A 10,156-nucleotide genomic window follows, 5' to 3' on the forward strand; every position below is an offset into this window, starting at 1 on the left:
ACAGGAGTTTCAGAATGCATAAGTGGACAGGAAAACTAATAATATGGTTACTAAAATAACGAAGTTCCGATGTAATAGCGTGTAATAATAATTTTCAGTGTTGCCCGCTGTACAGGGGGTTGTACCAGGCGTCGCACCGCTCCACTACGCCGCATCTTTCATGGCAAATTAAAAATATTTATAGCGCGTTGTCGGTCGTATGGTTTCGCATATATATTTAGAAGCAACAAAGTCTCTAGTCACATTACCGGCATATAATGCTTGTCTACTGCTTTACAGTACCTTTAAGTAGGCCAGTAAGATGCACCACGTGAAGTAGAGAGAGAGAGAGAGAAATACATGATGACGATGATATGCGAAGTAATTCACACCACAGAGCCATAATTGTCGCAGAAATTCAATTTAAAGTACGCCGCAAAAAGCGACCGTGCGCAACGGCGGTGAAGAGCAGTACCAGCCTGTGATCTGCCTGGAACCTCGCGGTGACGCCATGGGCGTCGGCAGGGGGGCGCAGAAGGGGCAGTTGCCCCGCTCGAGACACGCACATCACGACAGCTACTGATATGTACTCTGACTTTCGCTTCATAGTGTTCTTTCGCATGTCACACGTAGAAGTGCTGCGATCGTGCTGTACTTGTTGGATACTTTGTTTTCTGATTTTCGCGTCTCTATAGCTTTAGACCCCATCGGCCAGTTGCGAAGCTGCGGTTTGACTTCCTGTTCGCCACCCCTCAAGTCAAATCGTACAAACGCTGAAGAGGTCCGCGAAAGAAGAATTCGGTGAACGAAGAAAATAGGGCCATAAAACATCTGTGTCCTTCTGGAATACACAAGAGGTGCAAACCGGGAAAGGGAGAAAACACGAACAGAAATGATGCCGCACTCGTGGCCTTCGAGCATTCGTGCACTACAGCCGTAACGGGGAAAGGGGGTTCAGGTCCACACGAGCTTATATCTTTGGCAGTGCATTTGGGAGGAGAAAAAAAACGAGAGTAAAATCCTCCTCCTAAGTCTAAAAGTTTCCATAGCACCCCTCCCGAAGTATTTTGTATTTTTCTCCCTGTTACTGCACTACGCACTCTTAAAATAGGAGGGAACAGGGCAGCTTTCGTCAAAGCGAGGGACACCCCGCTGGATGTTCTTCGCTACGGTGAGACCTGCCGACTTTTCCTCCGCCTTTTATCCTATTGTCACGAAGCGAAATGGGTCGGCGAGTCGTCGAATAAACAGCGAACGGTTTATTAGACTACTTGGTAGCAAAACACAAGAGTGATAGCTCTCTGAACACAACTGAGTCCAAAGAATGAATGCTCTAGCTTGGAGCGCACAAGCATTTAAGCGTCGCGCCGAAAAGTCTAGAAACAGCACATGCGTTTGCCAGAGAGCAGGCGATGTGTCTGGAAGCTTCTTGCTTCTTCTTCAGCATGCGCCGGGATGCGATGTACCGTTTCGTGGCTGCCCTGGAAGTTTCGCGATGATGATTCGTGGCACTATCATCGGTGGCACCCGCTCGTATCGAAGATCTTGAGGCGCAAGCACTGCAAGGTCCGCTCGGTGATGACTCAGCTGAAGCCTAGCGTCCCGCGTTTCGTAGTGAAGACAGTGGCTTCCAGTGCCCCTCCATGGTCTCTGTCAAGTCCAGTCACCCGCCTAACTGTTCCTGGCCTGCATGGAAAGAAAAGGGATACAGCCCCGTGTGTCGCCAAGCAGCTTACCCTGGGCATGACGAACGACAACTACACGGCGTCAACGTCAGTTTTCACTGACAGGTCACCTGCTCGGGGTGGATCGTCCTCGGCATTTGTCATTCCATCTCAGTCAGTCTCCTGTGGTCACCGTCTTTCTCACAGAACATCGTCTAGGTGTGCCGAGCTTTACGCCATTCTATTTGCTATGCAAAAAATATCAGCCAGTCCAGCTCAGTCCTGGGTCGTCTTTACAGACTCAAGACCCGCGACCCAGTGTGTGGCCAACTTGGGGATACGTGGATTCCTCGGTCCTGTTGTCTTTGACATCCTGCAAGCTTATAAGAAGGCGACCGTTGCAGGGCACACTGTAGTATTGCAGTGAATCCCCGGACATGTCGGTATCAGCGGCAACGAAGAAGCAGACAGAGCCGCATTGAGCGCCCACCAGCACGCAGCTTTTTCCCCGATAATCATGTCGTCGGGCGACCGAAGACACCTCCTCTCGACACTCACCGGTCCCAAGATGCAGGCTCAGTGGGAGCACGACGTAGCTCACTCCCTTCTCTCTGATGTAGACCCCACGCTTTCTCTCGTCCTTCCTGCGCGACTACCGCGCCCCTTAAAGCTCAGCTACGCCGATTTTCGAGTGTTACAGAATAGAATTGTACTCACACGATGTGTTCATAAGGGAACATTGATTATGTATGCAAAACAGTTATCCCAAACTCCTCGCGGTTTTCCGAAAAAGTGAATTTTTAATTTCACTGACATTACCTTCTTGTGGCCCGCAAACCCTGTGTCGACGACACATTCGTGGTCTGCCCGCGCTCCGGCTTGGCATGACTTTTGGCTTGGTTTCTTCCGCCAAGCCGGCCAGTTTCTCCTGCCGAGCCGTCTGCTGCGCAGATTCACATTGGGGAAGTGATAAACAGTTCGCTATTAGGGAGCCAGTATATTTATGGACTTCACTAAACCCACGAGGAACGTGAGTTTTGCTTCCTTCGACTGCAAAGCATTTGCTAGGCCAGTACAGACTTCCTGGTGTGATTCGTGTTCTGTGCTGCGTGCCGAGAATGCGTGAGCGTTTTGCTCTCGTCTGCAAGAACACTTCAGCATGCAGTTCCAATGTTTCAAACCACAATTTTCCGAAAGGTGAAAGAGAAATCTATTGACTGCAACAATCGGTTACAACTCCGACTGGGTGCCACTTTCGAAAGCAGTGATCTGTTCATCTGGCTCATACGAATGTTACGGAAGCAATGCGCAACTTGTTTCACAAGAAGCCGAAGATGTCTCGTCCGGGATGCCGTGCCAACCTTATCTGCAGCTGGAGATTGCAGGGGCAGGACTAGGCAGCAGATAAAGGTAAGACGCGTAATGTTAGACAAGTCAGTCATGCGGTGCAAATTGCATGACGTAGAAGAGAAAAATACGCTATCTGTCAGTTACTGCTTCATCCTTTAGAGATTACGCCCCAGCGGATGTATTCTCAGTACAGATTCGGAATTGCCTTATTTGTTAAATGATTTCGCAGGCATTCTGGCACCACCGAAAAGCTTGCACTCCACGTCTCAACTATCACCGTCTGGGTTTCAATCTGAAGGCTGTCACCAGTGCCAACCAGACGCCCCTTCAAAGTTCATCTGTTTTTGTTGACGGAACAGTGACACCTGGTACTGAGACATTTCATTTTCTGATTAATCAAGTGCATTCCACCACTTGTGCTCAACTTCTTGTGTTCGTATACCCTTGCTGTTGCTCGCCAGCTTAGAGCTTTCAGAGTACATTTAAGCAGTATCATCGTATCACATGCACGGCAGCACATCTTGTGTATTTTGAGTAAGGTATAAATTCAATGTTCGCTCAGCTGTTGTATTTTGGTCACAAATAAGGTGTTCTTCCAGAGCGCTCAAGGGCAGTTCAAGCAGTTTCATGTGTGCAACAGCACATACTTTTTCTCAGTTTTGACTAAGGTAAATCGAAATCTTCCAGTTGATGTCTTTCGGTCATAAATTATGTTTTTCGGGACATTCAAACAGCATCATGTGTGCAACAGTACATACTTTTTCTCAGGTGCTGCAGAAGCTTGTGTTGCATTCAAGTGGTATCATGTATACAAAAACTAGTTTTATGCCTTTCTGTAGCTGCTGTACTAATATTGTGAGTACAGAGACATTCCTGCATAGCATATCGGAGCATCTTGTGTGCTATTGTTGGTATGATCTGCAGCAGTATATTGATAATGTTAATTATTCAATGACTTTAGCTAACATTTACATTCTTACTTCCAGGTAAACCTGTCACGCAGATGCCCTACCCCTTGGTATGCATAGTTCAAGATTGTACCGAAACAATCCACCTGGAGCATTATTCTTCAATTGGCAGTGGCATTACTATCACAACACACCACATACTTCATGTGTATGGTGCGTGTACAATGCATCAAACCTATTCTCATGTACAGACCAGCTGGTACGCAACTACAACATGAAACAACTGACACAGAGACCGTAAAGTCATGCCTTTTCCTCCGCGCCTCGGGTTTCATGTTATTATCCTCACATGCAGCTCAATTCGCCTGTGCTGTGCAGCATGAGCAAAAGCATATATTGTTTGTGGTCACATGACACGGAACATAAATGCAGTGAAACCTTCCTATGTTGGACACCAGCGGTGCAGCCGAAGCATCTCCTACTTATAGAGGTGTCCGAGTTACAGAATATGACGGCAACAAAAAATGGAAGAGATCACAGCTGTGAGAAATGTCCCCCTTCTTCAATTTAAGGTCCTTAGTGGTACCTGGTGGTGGTGCCTGGTAGTGGTACCTCTACCCACTCTTCACTGATAATTATTACTGATTTTACTATATTCAATTCCGTTCAGATTCTACTCAATGGCATTACATCCGGAGCTTTTCGAGCAGCAAGGACTTGTCTCAGAAGCGTCAGCCTACTTCTCATAGCTTTGGTGCAGTGCTCGTTCAAAGGCTCTAGACAAACTGAAGACAAGTGCTCACGTAAAGAATTACAATGTAGACTGACAGCACTTGTTTTTGGACTCGAAAAACTAAAGCAACAAAATGCTGAGACCAGAATAGGGGAAAAAAGGGGCAAAAGTCAAGGCCACTGGCTCATTTTGGGTCTTTTTGGTGCAAAGATGGGCCGACATTGAGGTAATTTGGCCAGGGTTTTGTCCGACTTTGCAGGGAAAACCCTATCCTACTTCCAAGATAGGGAGGTGTCCGACATAGAGAATTTCGTCCCCATGTAGTTTCAATGGGAGCCTGCCCGTGCAATGAAATCATGTGGAGTTGTCCGAGGTAGGGAGGTGTCCGACTTTGGAGGTTTTACTGTACTACAGAGCATTCTACATCATGTAATCTAACAGTTGTTCACGTTTGGATATTTTAGCCATGGAATTTACCCTGCATGCACCATACGATGTCCAAACACTAACAACTGCTAGAGAGCAGCATGTACTGTTTCCGCATAGCACTTATGGTGTGTGTCCTGTGATCGGAAACAGTTGTGTCTTTTTTCTGCTACAACCAGTAAACTACAGTAAAGATTTAGAAATACTGTGTCATACCATAAAGCACTATGGGAAATGGCAGTTTGAAAAACTGGAGAAGACTGTCATTAGAATGGGGGACATGTTCTACGGTGAAATTTCTTACAGTGTGTGCTGTACCACGTAATGCACTGCAGGCCTACCACAGTATGGTAACGCGCTGAATACTGATTTGCTCAAAAAAGGAATGTGTACGTTTCTTGTACTAACTTCCCATTATGCAAAGTAGTAGAAAAATGTTCTCAGCCAATGGGGAGGGAGAGGACATCATTCTGGAGTCTCGTTGACCTACAATGTGTCGTGTGTGAATGTCATTTTGAAGAGTGTAGGTGGTACAAGACTGTGTTCCCACATTCTTGGCAGTGTTGACTAATAACCATAATAAAGTAGAGGGTACATTTGTTGCTTCATATATTTGTGTCATGGCAAAGCATGTAGAGATACATCTTCCTCAACATGCAGGTGACAAAACTGCTTTTTATGCCTAAACTATGACAAATAGTTGTGTGTTCAGCACCACTAATCATGTGCCAGCCTCCATGACATGTCTGTGACATTCCAAAGTGATTAACATGTCCCATATATGTGTGCAATGCTGAAGATGACTGTGTACCTTCCATGAATTCTTGACTCAAGAAAAGTACTGTGTGATTTGCTAACAGCGCCTGGCTGTACCTTCACAATTCTACATAAAAATATGTAAAGTTTGCCGAAGGAAACATCATGAAGGTCCATAGCGAAAAACCCTGAGACGAGGGATAGGAAGGGACATACACAATGTCTCAACATAGCGTGTTTATGTCCCTTTTTGTATCTCCTCTTCAGGTCTCGCCATTATGGACACTATCACCAGCTCGCTTGCTGTTGAACCGTTCTTTCAACGATAAGGGTCACTTTCATGGACTGGATGGCAGCCAACATGCTGTCAATAAAAAGAATAATGGAAGGAGCTCAATATGATCCTTAGGCTGTGTGTGGTCATTGCTTTCTGACAAATGGTGACTTAGAATTTCAGGACAGTGCTTGCAGTGGTAGTATTCTTGTGTTCTCACCCTTGACGCCCATTGTGTGTCATCGGTCACAAGTAATCTGCTAATATGCACATAGCTCAAACAAAGTATATTTGTATTTCTTTGAATACAGTTGGTACAGCACATTGTTTTTTACATGTTCTTTGGAAAATATAAATAAATTCTCTACTCTGCAAGTCTCCTGTCAGCTCTACAGAGCAGCTTCGAATTTCACTAGAAGCCACGTGTGAAGCCTAGACCAAACTAGTGGTGAAGGTCCGTATAGGTCATAGAGGGATACTATTGTTATTATTAGATCATATGTCAGGCTTAGGTCCTGGTTGGTAGCAACGCATTTGAATCTTATTAAAAATGGGTGCAGGAGATGACCAACTTAACTAAATACACCAACTGCCTCTCACAAATTTTGTGGTGTTATACTTTTGAAACAACATTAATATGCCGCAGTGGTCTTTTCTCTTTTGTTCCTTTTAACCTAGAAATATTAGGTCTTCGGCATCACCAGCCTTAGTTGCTGAGCATGGAGTTATTTACGTTGAGCACTGCAGTTTCATATTTGTTTCTCTGGACAAGCAAGCCCGCTTCCCCATTCTGATAAGAGTCTTTCAGCTTTGACAGGGCATTTGTGGACAAGGAAAACATTTGGACTATTGTGTATTTTGCTATGAAGTGCACCGTACCAGGCAGAGGACACCATCCACCATTTCCACTAAGGTTATTAAATTTGTGATAAAGTACATGTACCTTTTGTCACTGACTAATTTGGTGGCAAAGTTGCTTGAGTGGCAGTTGTGCAATTTTAAGCACATGTTTAAAAAAAATAGGATATGGGAAGTGCTGACTTGGTGAACATGTGGAGTACCCAATATAATAATTGGGGGTTTACGTCGCGAGACAACTGAGTGTGGAATACACAGCACAGTGTAATGTTCCTTATTCTGGCAATGTTAGCATGGTTCAAGAAGTGGGAAATGTTGCACTACCCTTAATAACATCTGTTGGGCCCAGCAAACAGGGTACACATACCCTGATTTGAAGACACTATGCCTAACTCAAAAGCAATATGAGATCGACCCGTACGTGTTTATTTGCGAAACTATTATGAACGAAATATGGCCTGTGTGGTATAGAACAATGCGCACACTCAAGTAAACATGCAAAAAATACGTATAAGGGCTCTCGACCTACATGCCGCGATGCGCTCTACGAGATAAGCAACACACTACAAAACTACATCCAACAGTTTTTGTGCGGGGCAACTCTAATGAGCACTTCTATATAACCGACGAATGGTTCAACGAATGCAGTTCGAGTGGTCACGATACATTCCTACGTCGTTCATTGCAGTCGCGCTATGATGCTGCACAATATATGTATCTCGTGTAACAAGCCTGGCAATCGCAAGATGTGCATGGGCAGAAATACGGCGTTCTTTCTTTGAAGACCAGTCCTCTGCAGGTGTGTGCTCAAACGATCACAAAGTCTCACGTTGTTGCTCAATCGCTCCCATTCCTGCACTTGTAGTAAAAGCAGCAAACGGGTTGACGTGAATGGCAGCTGAACGGTTGAACTGCGAAGTTCTCGAGCACATAATCACAATTTCACGCTGAAAATGATGTTGAGGTGAGTTCGCGGTTGTTGTTTCCATCGTTCAATAGTTCTCGGGATTACCTCGGCTACGATGAGCGTTTCGCTCATCGTAGCCGGCGGCCATAACTGGATTTCCTCGCAAACGGGAGAAGACGCCAGGGAAGTCGGAGAAAGCCTCAGCTTTCATCCAATCAGACGCACGATTCTCTATCTACGTAGATGGAGCAGGTTTATCCCATCTACGTCACAAAAATGGCTGCGCCCATGGCTTGTTTTGGTTTCTTTGATGAATTAATTTTCGTAATAGGAAGACAAAATTGAGAAACGAGGGTGTGTATCGGGGGCAGTTGGATGTGCTCGTTCTGAATATCACAACCGTTTCAACACATCGGGAAATCGGCGTAGCTGACCTTTAAGGCTACGGTCCCACTCATCACCCGAAAAGTGTCATTTTCAGTCAAAGGTTACACGGCTTCTCGGCAACTTACGTGAAATATGTTGGTACCGTTGAAAAGCTTGTTCTTTGGGCAAGCTAAGCCAAAAACTCGTTTTTTTATGTGATGATCAGCTGTGGCGTTATAAAGCGAGAAGGACAACCATATCTTCCATTTTTGGTGTTTTTCAGTCAAGCATGATGCGAACACGAAAAGAGATAGCGCTTTCAATCGTTTTTCAAAGTGACGTTGCACAGTATACAAAGGATAGTCAAGAACTTTTTTTCTCGCGTAAAGCGTCATTAATTGATTATTGCCTATCAAATTTAAGAAAAAAACGCTACTTTTACACTTGCCATAAAAAGCTATTCTGTACTTATTCTCTGCTGAAAATATGATCAGCGGGCAGGTAATTATCAGCAGGAGTGATGTCCAAAGTTTTATCGCAAATGAAAGAATAATAAATAAACTAGCGTGGTTCAAAATCGCGCACAGAAATGCAGAAAATATGGTGACAAGCGCCACCTGCCGTACGCGTTTGAAACCAGCGGCAGCTTCGCGTTGCAAGAGGTTGCCGAGAGATGGCACGGGTTCCTATGTGCTGATCACGTGATCACGTAGCGGTTCTCTGACCTCCCTGACTTACGAAACGTTGGCCCCGTGCGTGATTCCGTATACGCAGGTTCCTGCCGCGTGTATTTTTGTTGATCGTACGGTTATATTGTGTCCGTTTGACTGAATTTCGTGCTGAGGAGTTGCATTATTCTCCATTATGCTGGTCGCCAATCGTCCTTTTGTAGTACTGCAGGGCTGCACACTGGCACGTGTGGGCACGTTGTCATCATGTGATTTCTTTATTCATATGTGTTGAAGTCAGGAGTTGAGAGCACCGGGCCAACCGCATGGAGCCAGTTTGGCTTAGATCAGCCAGTTACCCACATACTGCAAGCAAACACCACTGAGCATTCACACTGGAATGGTGGAACAGATGCTCTTGGTCGAAGTTCGGCCTTTGTCACGTTATGCGCAGTAGTAATGACTGGACACAGACTGTCCGCAACTCTACAAGGCTTCTGGACACGTTTAATTAGCAATTAGAGCTAATTGGGACCCCTCACATTAATCAGGACCCACCAGGGAGTCATCACACTAATTGGGGAGCATCTAGGACGTGTCCAGACCACCCTGTGCGTTGCGGACAATCTGTGCCCATAAAAAATAAAAAAATAGGTAGAGATAGAGTGGAGAGAAGGAGTTTAGTTGAAGATCAACGACGCCATCTTGAAGGAAGCGGCCCGGAAAGGCCGCTGACCATCGCCGGGCGACGGAGCACAGAGGCAGGTTGCAAAGCATCCCAGCTATGACCACAAGTTCCGGACATCCTGTGACGTCAGCTGTGACGTCATCATGGCATGTCTGGGCAAGTTAGGACAGCTCTGGACATGCAAGGAGAAAAACACTCGTAATACACAGGCTGGGAAAGCAAGAGTATGCAAACCATCAATAGCTAACAAGAAAAAACAATTAGTTACACAACACCAGCCCACCAGAGCCCACAACATGAGCCCACCAGAACAGGAGCGCAGAACGATGCGACTGCTCCATCCGAGAGGCAGGCAGAGAACTGACTCGTAATGGTTTTTTTCCTTCTGTATAAAGCCCCGCAGCTGCATCCCCTAGCGGTTACTTTCTCAACTAATCTCACAACAAAATCATTAAGAATCACGCCAGCGCTACTCCCGTTCCCAAGGCAGAAGATGATAGAAAATGCCGGGGATGCCCGGACAACAGCAACCAGCACCCGACGTGCACGGGCACGAAAATCGCAAACAAAGCGGGAACA

The 10,156-nt window shown here is 45.7% G+C and overlaps 1 long non-coding RNA gene across 1 annotated transcript; it reads left to right on the plus strand.

Moving 5' to 3' along the window:
* The first annotated feature begins 2,905 nt into the window (after positions 1-2,905).
* On the plus strand, positions 2,906-4,321 carry LOC135394280 (uncharacterized). The gene is made up of 3 exons (XR_010422816.1): positions 2,906-3,053; positions 3,223-3,361; positions 3,980-4,321. It is a non-coding gene; the product is annotated as an uncharacterized LOC135394280 (long non-coding RNA).
* The last annotated feature ends 5,835 nt before the right edge of the window (positions 4,322-10,156 follow it).

Source organism: Ornithodoros turicata, chromosome 5, assembly GCF_037126465.1.
Source record: "Ornithodoros turicata isolate Travis chromosome 5, ASM3712646v1, whole genome shotgun sequence".
In the NCBI taxonomy this organism is placed as follows: domain Eukaryota; kingdom Metazoa; phylum Arthropoda; class Arachnida; order Ixodida; family Argasidae; genus Ornithodoros; species Ornithodoros turicata.